Source organism: Chrysoperla carnea, chromosome 2 (genome assembly GCF_905475395.1).
Source record: "Chrysoperla carnea chromosome 2, inChrCarn1.1, whole genome shotgun sequence".
Lineage (NCBI taxonomy): Eukaryota > Metazoa > Arthropoda > Insecta > Neuroptera > Chrysopidae > Chrysoperla > Chrysoperla carnea.
The window spans coordinates 92266277-92287679 of NC_058338.1; the positions used below are offsets into that span (position 1 = coordinate 92266277).

At 28.3% G+C, this 21403-nt stretch overlaps 1 long non-coding RNA gene across 1 annotated transcript; it reads left to right on the forward strand.

Moving 5' to 3' along the window:
- The first annotated feature begins 4636 nt into the window (after positions 1-4636).
- Positions 4637-17737, forward strand: LOC123293930. Its single transcript, XR_006535065.1, has 3 exons — positions 4637-4708; positions 7786-7788; positions 17724-17737. It is a non-coding gene; the product is annotated as an uncharacterized LOC123293930 (long non-coding RNA).
- The last annotated feature ends 3666 nt before the right edge of the window (positions 17738-21403 follow it).

The following is a 21403-nucleotide window of genomic DNA, read 5'->3' on the forward strand; positions in this document are numbered from 1 at the left end:
TATAAAAAGTACGAACAAGCTGAAAACAATCAAATTAATAAAATATATAATTAAAAGAATCCAAAATTTGACTGCGTTAAGTAAAAATCGGGAAAGACAGAAACAAGTCCAGCAGTTTACATAGCGGCTTGAACATTCACGGCCCATTATTTAGAAAATTTAAGTCGCTGTAGATTTTATTGGTGTTAAACTGCCCGACTGTTAAATTAGGTATGTAAACTACGGGGTTTGTTTCTTTCTCTTCAGATTGTATTTAACGCAGTTGGGTTTTTCATTTTTTTTAAATTACTTATTTTATTTTAGACAATTTAGTGTCCCAGCAATAAACAAAACCCTCTTATTACTTACTACATTAAATCTTTTAAGCCTATTTAGTATTCCTAATTAAATTTAAATATTTATATATTTTTGAAATTCCTTTAATCATTTATTTCCTTTATTTTCATACCCTATTCGATAGGTTTTGTCAATTTTTTTTTATTAACGTATAAAGTACTATTTCGCTCCAAATATCCGTTTTGTTTTGTTTTTTCAACCACCGATCTAAGAAAATTTGAGGTTTTGAGACAAATACATTGATACCTTAAATGTTAAGATTCATTGAGCCGTTTGGAAAATACGAGGTAATCAAGAATTTTACAAATATACATACATAGCAGATACGCGCGAAAAACATAACCACTCCTTAATAGTCGGGTAAAAAGACATCTTTTTATTTTTGCAGGTATCAGTTAAAAAACGTTTAGTTTGGACAGTTACATTAATTAGACAGTAAATGTTGGAAAATAGTGTGGAAATTTTATTTAAAACAAATATTAATGTCTCTTCAAAATAATTATTTTAATTTTAAGTACGGTGAATGTTAATTTTTTTTGGAGTAAATGATAGTTCAAAGTCTCATAATCACAATAAACACAGTTTTGGGGCCTCTTTCGGGTCAAATTTTGAATTATTTCATTTTAAAATTGTGATTTTTAACGTAGTACTTGAAAAAAATTAATCAGTGAATGAGCTTCAAAAAAGATTCATCATGAAGAAAATTTATCAAAGATTCTTTTTATGGAAAAAAAAACATTACCTTACGACACTTTTCAAAAAGAAAACATAAAAAACTTAGGTTTTTGACGCTTTTGCGAAATTTTTAGGACATTTTTGTACATTTACGTAGTATAAATTGCCTTGTTTACGATATTTTTAGAGCATTTTCTCACATTTACTTTATACAAATTGCCTAGTTGATTAGTTGACTAGTCACGTGAATGTCGAACCACTTTAATTATTTTATTCATACGAAAGATGTTGGCTTTCTTAGTGTCGCCAAATGTGGCGAAAAAAAATTTCATGAATACTCCCTATTATTCGAATACGTTAAATCTAGATTATACATTGCAAAATCCATAAGGATATTTAAGTTAAAATTATCCTGTACCAGATTTAAAAACTAGTATTTTTTTATTATCATTTGAAAACTTGCTTCTAGGCAGAAAAAAGAAAAATAATAATTTTGTACAATAGTAAAAAATAGAGAAAATGATTATGTTGATTAAAAAGTTTACAATAATTTATTATGAATGTATATATAAAGATTTTAATTTTAGCGAAATGCCGAAGGAAATGGAGCTATAGCTTTTGTATTGATGATGGAATTTTGAAAAATGTTCTTTCTTCAAACGTTCATCGATCCTACCTAATAGATGTCAAAAATGACCACCGTTAAAATTTATATATATAGAGATACAAGAAGGATTTGAGTATTTGAGAGGTCAAGTTCGTTAAAGAGAACAATCGACCGATAAACAAGTGGTGGGGGATGCGCAAAGTACAACATTTTTAATTTTTTCAACATAAAAAATATTTTTGTACTTTTTGATCAGTTTTGAGCAAAAAAGTACTCTTGTGATTTTTTCCCTAAACGATTAGTTTTCGAAATAAAAATTCTTGATAAATTAAAAATGAAATATTCGATTTTAAGAAAAATTTGTTATTTCTTTTTCAATCTCTAAGGAAATTCGCTTAGCTAACGCTGCTCCTGCGATACGAATTTTATATTAATAATAATGAAAAATAAAAATAAAAGCACCAAAGATAAAGTTTTATCATTTTAAAACAAATATTTATATACTAAAATGAATTCTTACCTAATATTGTAAAATATGAAATTAGAATTGGTAGACTGTGAAATGTTATATTTTAAATTTTATATTCAAAATCTTTTAAAGAGAGAGAAACCTAATAAAAGTTTTATTATCAATTGAACGGCTTAAAATTGGGTACCTACTATAAATTCTCTAAAATAACAAATTTCATCGTATTTTTACCTACATTAACCATTTATTTTCTTTATACAGAGTGTATCAGAATTAGCAGTTATACTATTGCGCAAAATTATTTTGCTAAGCAGCTGTTGAATAAATAGATAGAGGTTCGAAGAAACTTTACATAAAAATAGGCGTGTTGATTAAATTTTTGTTATCACTTCAGGGGAAAAATTCTCACTGGAAGGGCAGAAAAGTGAACTTGATTTTTCAAAATTTTTAGAAGTACGCAAAATATGACCATAGAGATACATATAAAACTTTGTTTTGTTAAAAGAAGATGGGCAACAATCTTTGAATGCTTATAACTTCTTCGTTTTTTTAATCAATTTCACTTTCAAATTTTGTTATAGTGGTATCAAGTCTAGTTATATAATTTAATGCATAATATGGCAAGTTCGACATAAGGCGACTGTATTGTTTCGGAGGAATCTGGGCACACTTCGCACAAATTTTTTCAATATAAGTGACTTGTTTTTCTGAAGCGACCGTTTTTTGCTCAAATTGGATAAAGAAACCCGCAAAAAGCTAAATTTTTCCTATGAATTACTGTCTAATCTATTTGTTTTACAAAAAATCTTTGCGTATTTATAAAGAACAACTTTCCTATTTAAAGTGTTTGTCAGTTATGAATCAGAGTGAGTTTTAATTGAAACTGAAAACTCCTTGACAAAATTCAATACTTGTGTAGCGGGCTAAACGTAATCAAATTTGTGTAATGAAAAAAAGACTGTCTATACTCGAATTATATACGAATTTTTATTTTTAAGTTTTTTTACTACATACAAATGCAATATAATTGACAATACTTTTATTTAAATGTTATTCTGATAGATGATAAAACTTGACTAGTTAACTTGAAGAGTCTGTATTGTAATCTGACCGTATCGCACATTGTGTATAGTTACAATCAATTGTTACCGTACAGTCTAGCAAATTCTAGAACTGTCACGTATGTTCTATTGCATATATTTTACTTGTATATGTTTTCTATCTTTGTTTAAGTAATAAAAAACGATATTGTTTATTTCTTTTTAGAATTGTCTAGAATTCTAGTGTTGAATAAATTTATCGTCATTGTTAACACCACACTTGTATACGATGTATGCCTTTGCAACTAAAATTTTTCGTTTGAAACATTTTCCTCGATTAAACTTATTTTTTAAGATTCACGTATATGTCAAAATAAAATATTTCTACTTGGTATCTCTTGACCAAGTTTTAACTACGAGATCTGTAGGCTGAAGATGCTATAATATAGTAGTTTATCCTAGGATACCCAGTATCTTGAATGATATATCTTTGCGGATATGTTGATTTTTACGATGATATATGTTTACAAAAGGTTATTTTTGACAATTCAACATATTTGTACCCAAATCTGTTCTATATGTGTAAATATTATGTACATATTATATACCTATTTCTTTCCTGTTGTCGGAAAAGCTACAATTGCATGTAAAATTTTTCCTTTCGAATGAAACATAGATCAACAGAGGAAATATTTAAATTTGTTTTTATTCAGAAATATGTACAAGTATAAAATGTTTATGCGTCATTATCTAAGAAAATTTATATGTTACTATAGCTTGATACCCATCCGCTTCGCTGGGTTTAAAAGTAACAAGTGAAAACAAACAATTTACTGAGTTAATTGTTGAAATACCATGTATAGGCAGTGTTGATAACTCTAATAACATTTCACATACATACATATCTGACATATTTAACTGATATTCTCATATAATGCGCAAGTGTTGATGCGCAATCGTTTGTTTTTTTTGATGTCATGTAAATAACAAAAGATATTCACTTTGATATTCCTATATTAATACATACTATAAAATTTGTACCTAATTAACGCCCTCGTGGGTAAACAGTGATGTTTACAAAAAAATGTTTCAAACAAAAGTTGTTTATTTTTTTGTAAGGAACATTTTTTACATTTAAACTTTTATTCTATCTCTAACGGTTTACAAGATGGGTACTACGGATCCATGACCCAATTGACCCATGTTGCTCATTTACGAACTTGACCTCACTTTTTACGTCCTAAGCACGCTGTAAAAATTTCAGCTTGATATCTCTTTTCGTTTTTGAGTAATCGTGACCACAGACGGACGGACGGACGGACGGACGGACAACCGGAAATGGATTAATTAGGTGATTTTATGAACACCTATACCAATTTTTTTTTGTAGCATCAATATTTTTAGGCGTTACAAACTTGGGACTAAACTTATAATACTATGTATATTTCATATATACATGGTATAAAAAGTGGTAAAGATCACCGTATTATAGCTTTCATCGCCCTTGCTCTCATTTATCCGCCTTCCAAAATACTCGAAATAGGGATAGGAACTGTTTTACACAGGTAAAGTATATGTACAGTTTCTTTTTATTAAATGTAAAATAGTCATAATAGAGGATTGTACAAAATTTTTTGTGCCACCTCAGACGAAGAATTCTCACTTCACGATTAGAAAAGTGAAGTTGCTTCTTAAAAAACTTTGCTATCATGCAAAATGTGAACGTTTAAAATTCTTAATTAAACAAAGAGGAAGATACCCACTAGTGACGTCATGAGTGTGTATCGCTGTAAAAATTACATATAATACTTTGTTTTGCTAAAAGGAGATGGGAAACCATTGAGTGTAATCTTTGATTGCTTATAACTTCTTTGTTTTTTAATTAATTTTAATTATAGTTTTAAATTTTGTCATGGTATCAAGTCTAGTTTTTCATTTTCATGGGTATTATGGCCAATCCGACATCAGTATTATCCTTTACCATTTTTACAGTAATCTTTAAATTTATAGTTCAAAATGATGCTCATAAATGGCACAGTGAAATGTTAAACTAAGTTTAGTTAATTAATTTATTTTTTTTAAATTTATCTTTATAAATTATAGCTCGTGTGTTCGTCTGACGTATGAGTTTTTCTATTGTTTTGTTTGTTTCAATTAAATCTATTCAGTAGGTTTTGTGCGAATGCCTCACAAACAAACAAAGAACCTTTCTTTCACATTTATAATACGTAGGGATTTAATAAAAATTCGAATTACCGTTTTTCAGGATATAGAAAAAACGCTTTTTTATATGCTTGCAACACCAAGTATCCCAACCACATTTTCGTACCGTGAATGAATCTTTATTGTCCAGCTAGTATTTTCATTAACAAACAGTCCAAAATATGTAAGGTATGAGCTTTTCAAAGCTTTCTATAGGTCATACATCATTTTATATAATAATAGATTTTAATTAAATGTCAAGAAACTTAGTGAATTGAAGTTTGTGACAAAGTTCAACGTTGTATTTAATCAATCAAAATCTGTAATATAATCTGAATTCTATAATTGAACATTCATACAATATATATATATAATGGTAAAATAATGAATGTAAGCAAATATCCAAATGAAAATGGGAAATTTCGGATTTATGGGATATATAAAGGCTCTCGCTTGTATTCTAAATACAGAGTGACTCGATGCACATAGTTTAAGAGCGTATTCCTTAGATAATTTTAAATCAAAACTGCCTTCTATACAAAAATTTAAAAAAAAGATCGAGAAGTGTCGTGTGCACCCTGTAGGTACTGTTCTTTCCGTACATTATAAATGTAGCGATTACTTTTTTTATTTTCAAAATCATTTTCCGAAAATTTAGGGTATAAATTTTATTAAATTTTATAGTTACTTTTTAGTTTTTATACTGTATGAAATAATTGTATTATTTTAAAAAAGACATAATTCTAATTTAGTAACCAACCCAATATGTGATAACATTACGTTTGGTTTGATCAGGATATTTATTATGACATAATATAAAATTGCATTGTATTTACTTTAAATTATCTCTATTTTCTGTAACTTCTGATAACTTTCATAACTCCATTTTTGTAAAAAATAAAACATAAAATTTTGACAAAAATACAAATTGACAGTTCTAAAAAGATTTTTGGATTTTCTTAAAACTCATGGCAATCTGAAAAAATGTTTTAGTTTCCTAGGTAACCTAGATGTCGGTTTTTGGTGTCTGTTGCAGTTTTTTTTTTGGTTTTAACTCCCAATCAACAAAAAAATATCGTGCGATTAGGAACATAGTTCCAAAAATAAAACATTAAACCACCTTACTAAACAATGTCAGGGAACACCCTGTAAAGAATATTTTTCGAAAAATATGTTTTTCCATTGTTTTTCTGATAATTGTTATCCAATCAACGGCTAAATTAATATTCTGTTAATTGATATTTTGTTTAATTAAAACGATTGAAATTGAATACAATATGTAGGATTTTTTTAAATAGAAATTAACATTCATTTCAATATAACATGGATTCAATATAACTAAAAGCTTTTTAAATTTAAAGCGTTATTTTTGTATTATTTTTTGTAATGTAAGTGTGTATACAGGATGGATCATTTTAACCTATTATGGCAAATAACACGTTGTGTAGTTATTCAATCAAAAAGTAACTTAAATAAAAATGCGAAATATCGGCACCAGCTCCCTACTATATTTTCAACTTTATGACATCACATCCAAATTTTGTCCAATTTTAATAAACCAAGAATGGAATCAAACTAAATTTGGGCCATACTTTTCCAATTTTTGGATTTTGATGACGTCATCAAGTAGAAAAATCGATTTTTTCATAATACACCCAAATTTTATCCGATCTGAATGAAATTTTTTTACAATCCTAATCATTACAATCACTAATTTTGGGTCAAACTTTTCATTTATGTGTTATGTTTCAACTAAAATTCATCTTTGTGCGAAATTTTGGCATTGACATCCCACTATCTTCTAAACTTTTATCGGTAGGTCATATTTGACCACAAATTTAAAAATTAGGACATACTTGGTTTATTAAAATTGGATATAATTTGGATGTGATAGAGCAAAAATGTAATTTTATGGATTTTGGTGACGTCGTCAAGTTCAAAAAATCGATTTTTATCATAAAATACCCAAATTTTATCCAATCTGAATGAAAATTTTTTTTTGATGCGCACTAATTTTGGGTCAAACTTTTTATTTTTGATGTTATTTTTTAGCTTACCTTCACCTTAGAGCAAAATATTAGTATTAAGACCCCAATATCTTCAAAATTTTTATCGTTAGGTTAAATTTGACCACAAATTTGAAAAGTGTGGCCCAAATTTAGTATAATTTCGTACTTGGTTTATTAAAATTGGATATAGGTTAAATTTGCCCACAAATTTGAAAAGTATGGCCCAAATTTAGTATAACTCCATACTTGGTTTATTAAAATTGGATATAATTTAGATATGATAGAGTAAAAATTCAATTTTTTGGATTTTAATGACGTCATAAAGTTGAAAAAATCAAAATATGTATATTTTACTTTTACAATAATTCTATCAATGGACAATATTACCAGTATTTTATTCCATTGTTTGTCAATTTCATTAATATAATGTTTATTATTGTTGTGAAGATTGTAAAAGCAAAATCAAGTTCAAACATGCGCGTCGAAAAATATAGTGAAAATTATTGTCGATTATAAACTTTATCCTAGCTATGACACAAACCTTCAATAAAAGTTTAAACAGATTTCAATAGAGTACACTAGTAGTATTAACTTGTATATGGTTTTTATTTTTTCTTTATTGTCGATAATTGTTAGTTGCTTTGGGAGAAACAGGGAGCACTGATTAAATTTAATGAATGGTCGAATTGATTAAAACTGATTTTTATCAGTTAATTCCTATTTTATTTGATTAAATTTTTAAAATTTTAAAATTTGTTTTTAATTTTTTTCACAATTTCTTTTCCGCTTATTATAGGTATAGTGTTTTTTCTTCTGTTCTATGTTCGAATTTTCAAAACGACGATTTAATTTTTTTTAATTATTCAGGCTATATTTTTAAATACTTAACGCTTCCAATTTTGGTATTTCCACTAAATATTATTTAATATTATTTTATCTGTTAAATAACGAATATATATCAGGGTATATTAGTTTTTGCCCCAAGTTTATAACGCTTAGAAATGTTAATGCTATTAACAAAATTTTGGTATATAGGTGTTCATAAAATCTCCTAATTAATTCATTTTCATTTGTCATCTGTTTATCTGTGAGGGCGCAAATTAGGGGAAAACTATTTTGTACATTTTCTCCAAAACTAAAAAGATAGGGAGTTGAAAATTTGCAAGTTTTGGCTTCAAATAGTGGTATAGTGAAAAATGTTCGAAAAATTTCGAAAACCAAATAAATGTGTTGGTTTTTTAAACTCTTAAACTTATAAAAAAAATAATGCAAGCACTACATTCAATACTTTATCAAGGTATTCCGACAATGAACTCAGTCAATTGTTTGTTTTTATTTTTGATAAACAATAAAATTCAAAATGATACAAATATTTAAAATTTTATTTATCAAATAATCATCCATTTATACGTCTTTTGTAAAAATTCATATCAATTCCCTGTACGGTTCATGGAAAATGTGCTCGTTTTTTCGTAAAAAAACGATTTTTCGTGACTCGTAACTAGTCAACTAGGCAATTTGTATGACGTAAATGTAAAAAAATGCTCTAAAAATATTGAAAAAGCGTCAAAAACCAAAGTTTCATATGTTTTCTTTTTGGAAAGCGCCGTAAGGTAATGTTTTTTTTTTACATAAACAGAATCTGTGATAAACTTTCTTCATGATGAAAACTTTTTTGAAGCTCACCGATGAATTTTTGTACAATTAAAATTATGATGAGTTCTTCCATAAGCTTCTTTGTTAAAAAATCACAATTTCTAAAATAAAATAATTCAAAATTTTGAACATTCATCGTACTTAAACAACCGAACCACTTAAAATAGTTAATTTCTCATAAAACCGTTTATACAGACTCAATATGAATGTTTCATAAAATCATTATCCCTATATACAGTAGAACCTCGATAACTTAAACCTCGGTAACATAAAAACCTCTGTTACTTCAAAAAATACTATGTTCTCTTCCCATCAGAGCCCAAAACGTCTATAACTTAAAATACGCAACCTCTATAACTTAAATAAATAATCTCTGTATAGGCCCTCAATAACTACATAGAAACATGTACATACCTCTATATTAACTAGGGTACATAGAAACATGTACATACCTCTATATTAACCTTTACCTAACATAGACCTTTGATAACTTAAAACCTCTATAACTTAAAATATTTTGTGTTTCCCTTGGACTTTAACTTATCGAGGTTCTACTGTATTATATATGTGAAAGTAAGGATGTTTGTTTGTTTGTTTTTTACGCTTTCACGCAAAAACTAGCGTATGGTTTTTAATGAAACTGAACAGCAATATAGCTCTTACATCAGAATAACTCCTGAGTTATAAATTATAAAGATATAGATATAATTAAAAAAAATTAAAACAATTAAATTCAAAGTGACATTTACTAGAAGCGGGCGGGTACCAAGCTAATACGGATATAAGAGTGATTAATTGATAAATAAAATTTTTAATTTTTGGTACTATTTTCATTTTTACGGTATCGAAATACCTTAAGATGTAGCAAAAAAAAAATGCACCTTTTCGGATATGAATATACGAAGATTTAAATTGGTTTATGAAAAAACAATTTATTTAATTTTCACCCCTAAATTTATAAATACAATTATGAAAAAATTCTTAAAATAGCGACCAATTATAGAATTATTTGAAATATGCACACTTATATATAAAAGTCCAATGAATAGCATATTATTAAAAAGTAATTTTGAAGGGGATTGTAGTAAAAAAAATAATGAAATCTTATTATTATTTATAAGTATTATGAATGAATACGTGTTTTGACTGTAAAATTGTGATCATTAGTCTGATTTGTATTTTATTTTTTATTATCTTCGAAGATTTGTTCTGATTATGATTTCTTATATTTAAATCTCGTAGGAGAGAATAGTGATTATATTTTTTCGACTCAAAATTTCCATAACAAAATTATCCATCGATTCAACCATCAAAGCTGGGTTCCATTGTTTATTCAAGTCTTTTTTTCTTATATATCGCTATTTGGCTGATGAGAAATAAGTAAAAAGTGTTTTATGACTGTGTTGCATAAATCCAAAATTTTAGAAAGGTTGGGTAAGGTTAGGTTAGAGCCGCTGTCCTGCGGTGGGTCAAACTTATCCTTAGCTACTATCCATTGTTGTGGATCAAGGGTTGGACGAGCGGATATATTTTTGAAGCGTATAATATTTAAAGTTAACTCACTATTGTTTAAGTATTCTTTATTTGATGTTGATTATTCACAATGAAATTATGTATGAAGTGTTCGAATCGAAAGCCGAAAATTAATTAATTAATTAATTTGTATAACTAGTAGAACCAAAAAAAGAATGGTCCTACAACGAATTTTGCTAATAAATTCCACTAATAGATCCGCAAAACAAATGGATCTGTAACAAATGCAAGTAACAAATTTCCCATAGCTTCAGAGAACTTTGGCTTATATACGCGGCTGAGGGGAAGCAACACTCAACCGCGTCTTTAGACATCATCCTCGTGTTTCAAATTTGACCATGACTTCAAGTGACACGTGTAATTATTACAAGTTTTAACACCAGGTCTGAGTCTGCAAATTCTCACAATATTATAAAATATTGTGTATTATACGTAAAACTGCAATTTTCGCAAAAAACACGAGAACAATATACTGATTTATTAACTACCACAGAGCGTTTTACTACCGAGTGATAAGACGAATGTCATGGGACCATAACACCATGAACCCTTTCGAGCTGTTTAAGTACAGCAGGAGTACTTTAACGTCAAAGAACTTTACATTGTTACGGTTTTCCAAGAAGGTTTTTCAAGTGAGTCCATTTCCTCATGGCAAGTAACGGAGAAGATGATACATCGTTTCTTCCTCATCCCCACTGAGACATTTCCTGTAATAGTCGTGACATATTGTCTGGGCCAGACGTTCAGCATGACTGCTGGCAAGCCAGTGTCCTGTAATAGCCGAAACAATTTTTCTGATAGAGGACCTTGGAAACGGTATAAGTTCTTCGGAATGCCTACAATTGTACTCAGACCTTATCTGCTCTGCAATACCATAAATGTGTTCCTCCCTCCATCTAAGCTTGCCTTTTTATAAGATATCCTAATTCAAGACCAGCTGCAGTTCGCAAACGGAACTTCCGGATGCCTATTGACGCTTGTATCCGGTAGCTTTGCATGTCAGGTTCACAATTCCCTTATCCTTGTGTCCCGGTTCCCACATCAGGTTTACAATGATTGCCAGGTCATGTATGGATTTTTGCAGCTCTGTGCTGCTTTTGAAGTTAGGTACACCGAGCAGTAGGATTTTACCGCTACTTGGCTGTCGATAAGAATAGTGATGTCGCTGCAAATGGGGAAAAACATTTTAGAAAGTTTTTCAATTATTGATGAATATTTAATGCAAAAGAGGATTATTAGAGCTTTCCTCCCTTATTTCCATGTTGCCAATAATTAGTTACTTTTTTAGCATTCATAATTGCAACTGTTCCATTTACGAACCCTTAGTAGCATGATCTTCTACATTCTTGACAATTTTTTTTATATATCTATAGAATTATTATCATTTATGTAGTTTTACAATATTTGATTTAATTAATTTTCCCAAGATATTTCGATCATTTATCCGTTTGTTATATATGATTCTTGTTAGATTGTATTTTAGTTTTCTACCTGCATAGTCTAGACGTTGAAGGTTTATTTTTAGTGTTTAATAAAGTACCTTTATACATACGAAAATATTCTCAACTCGCGATGAATCATAATTTGTACTTAATTCATTAAATATTAATTTTTTCATTTTAATAAAGTACAATGTATGTATATAGAATGTTCGATTTACATCTAGGCATACAAATATCACGAGTATGACAGAGTACATACGTTAAACAATGCATCTAAGTAAGAGGTTGTATCGTGGCTTATCTGTTGTAATTCATCTATTCAACTAAGAAACTCCCACTCTCCAAGCGTCTTACTACTATCTCAACGCATATCGAAGCTTCAACACATGTATATAATACCTTTCACTTAGATGCATTGTTAACGCATGTATTCTGTCAAACTCGTGATATTTATATGCCTAGATGTAAATCGAACATTCTGTATAGCTGAAATTTTGCATACACGTTTAGTTTGGATGACAATACATGGTTAGCTGAGTGATGTCATCCTGTGATGACGGACCAGTAATTTTTTATATATTCTCATTATATGGGTAACAAATGAAAGGGTTTGTTGAGAATAACATATGTAAATTAGCTTCCACCATATTTTACGAACACACCTTTTTTAGTTTTAAATTAAAAGATGAAATAAAAATTACTTACTTTCAAAGACAAGCTTTTATTGTACTAAAAAGTAGAAAATGATTATTTTAAATTTTGAGCCACTCATACGTGTAAAAGACTACTTGTGAAAAGGCACTCCGAAGACCTTTAAAACGTATTTTTTATTTAACTTCCCGATCAGAAGCGCGTGTTTATTTGTTTGTGTCTTTGATAATGTTGGGCTTTGACTTTGATAAAATACGATTTTCAACTCATAGCCTTGGAGAAAAAAAAAAGATTTTCAACTCATAGTCCTCGGGTTTCAACTGACTTAATTCCGCCTGCGGTATGCTTAGGATAGCGGGTTCGATTCCCTACGTCGCAACAAAATTAATTTAATTAATAGTTGTAATGGGCTTGTGTAGTGCATGGTATATGCATGAAGTAGGTGCACTCAGCCTCTGAAATTGAGGAACTGATAAATGAAATTATCAGCGGAAAGGTGGTAAAACACATATATGGTATCACAATGGTCTCTATAGTCTAAGTATGTCCTTCGTGGACAGCCAATATAACATAACCTAATTGACTTAATTGAGAACGTTCTCACTTAAAGTCTTAAAGTTTTGGACTTTTTGATTGGAAAAGGCTGACAACGCTAGCACATTTATAGCTAAACAGATAATTAAGCTTGTTCCAGTATTTGTAAACATTGCACCTGTACCCAAGAAGTATAGAATAGTGCTTCGTCAAAATGATAAGAATGAAACAACTTAAATACAGAGTACCCTTGTTATTTAATACGGTAGTTGCCTGTTGTCGATTTTGCCATAATACGAATAAAAATGTAAAACTAGACTTGATACCATGACAAAATTTGAAAGTGAAATTAAAATTGATTAAAAAACGAAGAAATTATTTGTCATTCAAAGATTGTAGCCCATCTCTGTTTAGTAAAACAAAGTTTAATATGTATTTTATATATAATACTGTGTCCAAAAAATAACATTTGAATTTAAACTGCGCGCATTGTTGTGCATTATGAATTCCTTCCGCCCGGCCAAACAGTCAACAAGGAATATTTTTTTAACGTTATGCATCATTTGCGTAACGCTATCCGCCTAAAAACGCCGGAATTGTGGAAAGACAATTCATGGTTTTTATACCCCAGATAATGCACCATCCCCATATCGTTCCGCAATCACCGTATTCACCTGATCTGGCACCGTGAACTTCTGGCTGTTCAGCAAGCTCAAAAGACCGCTCCGGGGACACCGTTTTGATACGATAGAGAAGATTCAAGCCGCAGCGAAGACGGAACTGAAGGCAATCTCCGAAAGTGACTACAACCAGTGTTTCGAAGATTAGAAAATTCGTTGGCATAAGTGCAGTGCATCGGGAAGGGGTTACTTTGAAAAGGATGAAATTGGTTTGGAAGAATAAATAATTTTCAAAATAAATACAATGGCACCTTATTTTTTGGGCACAGTAGTATATCTCTACGGTGATACCGGACAATGATGTCATTAACCTTCTCTTCCTCTTTGTTTAATTAGGAATTTTAAACGTTCATATTTTGCGTACTTCTAAAGATTTTCAAAAACTTTTCTGCCCGTGCAGTGAGAATACTTCGCCTGTTATGATAACAAATTTTAGTCAACAAGCCTATGAATATTTACCATGCACACGGGATCGGAGCCAAAGTGCCAGGACTAATAGTTACAAATGAATATTATAAAACCCATCCCATCAACTTGAACCATGTTTTATTGCACCTGTATGGAATATGTATATACGTTACTAACTTGCCTGTTTTATTAAAGAAAGTTAATTAAAAATCAATTTAATTACACGATTTTGTATACATAAGAACTACATACATTTACCTGAGTATTTTCCTTTTGTTTTCTTATTCAATCATTTAATTCATTTTTATAAATTTTTTTATTAATTTAATTAATACTATTATTATTTTTATTTATTTAATTATTTATATTTGTTTTTGTTAATTGTTTATTTATGTTATTCAATCCTTTTAATTGATGAATTATTTATTATTAATTATCAAATTTTCTAGATTTCTCATTAAAATAAGGGGAGGTTTGTAGGAAAATTGCATATATCTCAAGGGATAATAAGAAAAACGAAAAAAAAAGAATATTTGGCGGAAAATGCTCAAAGAAAAACCAACAATTTCTTGAATTTTCCTTGTTCAATATAAGTGTTTTTATTATCTTCAGAAGTAATGCAAGAAAAATACTTTTAAAATGAATTTTAGGACTATAAAAATCGATTAATCAATAACAATTTTATTTTTACATATTTATTTTAAGTTAGGCAAGACAAGTTTAGACTTGTGGTTGAAATTATTTTTACCTTATTTTCGACTTTGATGATGAATTTTGTTATAGCTTCATGAATGTAGAAGAAAAATCAGAATAAAATTTTTCGATATCGGCCTTGGTTTTGGAAATATTGAATGCTAAATAATTTAAAAATTATTCCAGATATCAAAAAATTGTTTAATTACTTTTCGTCTTATATTGTCAAATTATAATATAATTCACCATCAAATATTTTTTAAAAAATTTGCGTTCCCACTACCGTGCTTGTACAACCTTAATAAGTCGGGCACAACGGTTTTTTTTTTCTTCAATAATCTATTAAGGTTTAAACATTAATTTAATTGTTGTTTTTTTTTTTTTTTTTAATTTCCATCGACTAGTTTTGGATAAATCTATGAAAACATATCACCCATCTACCGTTTCCCCATAGTACCAATGTTTAATATGGCTAATTTTGAAGTCATTTATTTATTTAAATAATTGGACAACCCCCTAAAATTTTCAGAATTGATTTAGACTAAGTTAAACTTCATATACAAAAACATCAAGGCTTTCATCCAAAATTGCCGTCGCGCTTGTACATCCTTAAAGTATCAAATATGATTTAAAAAAATTAGCTACGATTATAATACAATAAAAATGAAGCCGTTACAGGCCTTTTAACTACATGGGCGAACAAAAAATTATCAATGTCTTTATTAATCGAGTGATTGGATGTATATTTTATCATAATCGACGTACAACTGACGTGACCTAACCTCTTGATTGACCCCTTGCTCGTGTGGTTTTAAATAAAGCGTGAGTAAATTGCTCTTAACGCGTGTGCTAGGTTCAGAACCGATCTTGGTTGTAATATTAAAATCTTTTTCTGACTTTTTTCAGTTATAGGTAACTGTAATAAAATACAGTGTGTCCCCGGATAGAGGTAACTATACTTGTAAATTTTCTTATTTTGCATTTTAAGAAAAAAAGTCATTTTTTATAAAATATTTTGCTTATTCTGAAAAGTAGGAATATTTAAAACTTCTAAATAATGTACAGGATAGCCAAAAATTTGGTATCACTATTTTATGTTTTTGGTAAACTTAGTATAAATTGACAAAATGTTAATAAGAAATGTTGCTCGAAATTAACAATTATGACTCTAGATTCCAATTCATGACTGAATTCCTAGATGATAGATGACCTTTCCAACTTTGACACTTCCATTCTTATAGTGAATGTTTATCCGAGAAAATAAATTTGCTTTTTAATTTTCTAACATAGTATACAAAAAAAATACACTCTCGAATAGCACATGTTAATTGATTTATTATTATTTTCTTGGACACGTTTTTTTTTTGTAATTACAACTTTTGTTCAGATAAAAAAGGATACTATAATTAAAGTACACGGATCTTCTTGATATTTTCTATAGAGTCATAATTGTTAATTTCGAGCAACTTTTCTTAGTAACATTTTGTCAACTTATAAAATTATGGGTAGTTTACCAAAATAAAAATAGGGATACCAAATTTTTGGCTACCCTGTACGTTATTTAGAAGTTTTAAATATTCCTACATACTTTTCAAAATAAGCAAAATTTTTTATTAAGAGTGACTTTTTTTCTAAAAATGAAAAATAAGAAAATTTACAAGTAGAAAAAATTTACATAGTTACCTTTATCCGGGGACACATTATATACTTATAAATTTTTCATAAATATGCCCTCACATTTCACCAAATGTTTTTTAATTATAAAATTCAACAAAAGAAATTATTCGAGTGAAAGTAAAACTATTTCATACTTCCTTCCTTCCCTACTTCTTTTTAAAAAAGGGGCGAAACAAACACAAATATCAAGATTTTAAGTACGAAAAAAATAAAACTTTTCATTAAAAACAAATGAATATGAAATTAATATTTGATTTAGTGGAAAATAAATTAACCAAACCACACACAAAGTTAAAATGAATCTCTCCTTGAATGCACAGATAAAAGTTGATGACAGTTTTTGTATGCTGTCATTTACAATAGAAAGAAGAAGCTCTTATTATGTAAGATGTAGTAAGATGGTGTACATAGTTGACAAAAGATTATCCACTTACTTTTGTCGTAAATATTAATTTTAGTGACAATAATTTAGTTAATAATATTAAAATTGTGAAAGTTGTATTTAAGAAAGTACCTTCATATATAGAGAAACATTTCTCTATATACTATAAAGCACTCAAGTATACCGAACCAAAGTATTAAAGGAAAATTTTTTTTACAATTTTAACAATTTTACCTAAACTTCAAGAAGGCGAATCTCTTCGAAAAATAATCGAATTTGGAACAATTATAATGTTTCAAAATTTGTATTTTCTAGTTTTGGAACATATTGCTCAAAATTTTTTATCAACACTTGTTGCTTTGCACGGAGGGTGGAAAGGGTGAGAAATGTTATCACTAAATTTTATTTAAAATTAAAAAAAAAATTTTTAAGACCACTCAAAAGCTAGTTTATTTTTTCTTGAAAATGAGCTTAAAAAATTTTCCTTACGAGCTTTCTGGACCAAGATATTCAAAAAGCAAAGCCTTTCAAAGCAAAATTGACACTTCTGGATTTAAAATCCTGTATTATCTCAAATAGTCATTGCACTAATATTGATCTGCTATCATTCGAAAACTAACACTGCCTTCATGTAAGCCCTTGCATATTATTTTGTAAAAAATTTTACCATTCTTCCAATTTTTGTTTTTAAAACATGTCAAAAAACAGATTTGAAGGAGCCAGTTTAAGTTTTCAAATGATATCAGCAAAATTTCAGTGTGATGATTATTTCAGATAATACAGGATTTTAAATCTGATAAATGATACAGGATTTTAAATCGATTGGAAAGTGAACGGTTTGATCCACGAAGTTTGAACGGGAATTTTTAATTTTTCAAGAAAAATAAAGTTTGCTTTCTAGTGGTTTTAACAAAGTGGAACAATAATTTTTAAAATTTTGGTAGCTTCTAAACTTTATATAAATAACAAAATTTCTCACTCTTTCAACTCTCCGTACAAAGCGGCAGGTAGTCATAAACAATTTTGAGCAATAGACTCCAAAACTAGAAAGTTCAAGTTTTCTAATAAGCATGATAAAATTTTAGATTTTTTTTTATAAAATAGAAGCCAGGTTAAAAAAACGCCAAAAATATGGGAAAAATCTGTTTTTAGCATGTGAAAAATATACAAGCTTTTGAGTGTTCTTAAAAAATTAGTAATAATTTTAAAATTTTGGTGCGCTTCTAAACTTTATATAAAACTGAGTGATACCTATTCTCACCCTTTCCACCATCCGCGCAAAGCGGTGATAAACATTTTTGAGTAATAGATTCCAAAACTAGAAAATTACAGTTGAGCTATAATTATTATAAATTAGATGATTTTGAGCTTTTTGGAAATTTTGATAAAATTTGTGTTAAAAATTTGCCTTTAATATTTTGGTTCAGTATATGTGTAGAGTTTCGCGTAGCACACAACAAGCACATCATTTCAAACGTTGATTTAAACACTCCATTTTATTTGGATAAATAAGTAATAATACCGAGTGGTTGTGTAAAAAGTTTTGCAAACCATTAAAAAATGATGGCAATTCGCACCATTGGTTATAAGTAAGATACCTTGAGGCATTTGAGGCCTATTTGAATTAACAATGCTATAAAAAGCATAGAATTAGAATTATTGAGACAAAATTTGTACATTCATGTTATATAGTTCAGGTTCAAATTGGTGAAATATAGAAATAATTATCGTAAAAATGCGTGAAATAGCTGGTTGGATTCGGAATAAAATATTAATATTTAAGAAATTTTAAAGAGAGAATCTTAAAGAGGGGGGAATTTTCAATAAAAAATTCCCAATCCGGGGAGTCTATCTCCAATATTTATAATTTTAACAAAAAAAAAAGATGTTTTTCATTTTTAGATTGTTATACCGTCAAAAACGAGTATCTCACACTAAATAATTTGCTTAAGACATTAAATATTAATTTAAAAATTTGAAAAAATTATGGTGTATTCTAAACAATTTAAAGAATTTATTATCGTTGGAAATTCGTCTAAGAGTTAATTTTTCAACAAGTTAGACAATAGGAAATATTCATGAAATTTAATTTTGGTTCAAATTTTTTAAACCATTATTGTAGTAATTTATATCTTTTTAATTACTTAAAATTAATTAATAAAATAAATTTTAAAACGGACGTGACGTCAGAACACGTGTCTTGTCATATTTGTTGACATACTGAATGGTATTAATTTATATATTTTTTGTGATATTACATATTATTATATTATTCTACGGCTTTTTATTAGAAAACTTAATAATAATGAGTGTAAATTCTGTGTTGTTTATTCATTTTTTGAGCATATAAATTATACATTGAACTTTCACCAATTGACAGTTCTCATATTAATACGTCATCAACAGAGAGCGCCAAAACGACTGCGCTTAAATATCTCAAAATTATTCTGTATTTTAAAAATTTTTTTACTTTTAATGAAAGCATTTTTAAACAGTATTTATATTTTTTACTATGTTATAACGGTGTAAACAATGAATTACAAATATAAAAAAAAATACATGAATATTCCCTATTGTTTATTCAGAAAATATTCGTTTTTTTGTAAACTAAAAAAATGTTTAAATAAATTACGTTTTGGCTTCGTGGAACCCTTCTTATATATACTTAAAAAATCACGTCAAAAGAGCTTAAAAAATGTTATTACTACATATAAAAATCTAATAATAATATGTCTATAAAATACTATGTCTATAAAAATTTCTTTAAACTCTTTTGACGATATATTTTTATTTCTTAAACTTTGAAATTCTACATTGTCTATATAGAGAATTTCAACAATTAACTCAATCTAATTACATTTTTTATTCCAGAATTTTTAGTATTCGTTGTGTGCGTAGTCATGGTCGGGACAATAAAATCGATTCCAGCGCTTCCAGTGAAAAATTTTGGCTATGAAGGAGGCTGTTTTGACTAATTTTCAGTTCTTTACATGTAAATGTTATAAAAAATGTCAAATTAAAATTATTGAAAAACACTAATTAATTAAACATAATGCATTAAAAATTGTGAAAATAAGAAATCAAATTGCACAAATATTATTTTTAAAATATAAATTATTATAATTATTTATTTAAATTTGTGAGACATTAATATTAAATTTTCAATGTAAGTCATAAATGCAATCCATACAATTATATATGCATCCAAACAATTCTATAATTAATTTAGTGTATCGTTACCATGGAATCGCCTCAAATAAAACTCACGCACGGTGCGAATAATTTTAAGTAGACAAGAAAACATAAAGAATTCAGAATGCAAAAACGAATCCACTGTCATGGACATATTATTTTAGAACCATACAGTAATACTAAACACGTGCTAACAGACAAACTAATCATGAAGGGTTCCCCATGTACATATACTACAGGACAACAAGTCTCAAATAATTAAATTCATGTACTTGAGAAGTTAATGTTTTAATAACTATACCCTTCTCTTATTTGATTGTCTATGCCAATGTCTTCTTCTTTAAAACGTAGGTATACCTACATAAATAAAGCAATTAAAATTGTACATCAATTTCAAAATTATATGTTACTGAAAGAAAATATTCAATTTTATTATTCATTGTCTTTAAAAATATGAATTTTTGGTAATCGATTGTATTTCTCGAAAGGGGAATAAATCTTTCGAAAAATGAAATTGAATACCAGCCTTAGCTACACGTATTGCCCTAAATGGATTTAGCCGACTCTATTAATTCGTAGCACCTGATTTATTCTAAATATATCATTCTTTAATAAATGAAATACGTCTTCTTATTTTTTTTTTGGTATTCGAACTAGAAAAGTGTAAAACGTTTTTAAAAGGTTTGGAAATATTGATTTAAATCCTCTTGCTCAAAAAATTTGAATCAAATCTAAACTTTAAGGAAAAAAATCACATTTCTCCACGGTTTGCTTTGGGGAACCTTTTGGGATAATATACTTTTATCGGAAGTAAAAATTGTCCGTGTTTTGTGCTTTGGGTTCTTGGTGGCTTATAAATAATAAAACCTTTAGTAATCGTTTTAGATTTTGATATTTTACGATACCAGTGTGCAACGAATAACATACAAAATCTATGAAACTTAAGTAACTTTCTGCCACGTGGTAAATAAGTTCCTGGGTTGATTTGGAGCATTTGCTCTCATAGGACATATATATGGCAGAACGGGCATTTTCGAATGGATTTAGCCGACTCTATTAATTCGTAGAACATGATTTATTCTAACTATATCATTCTTTAAAAAATAAAATACACCTTCTTATTTTTTTGGTATTCGAAATAGAAAAGTGTAAAACGTTTTTAAAAGGTTTGGAAATATTGTATTAAATCCTCTTGCTCAAAAAATTTGTATCAAATT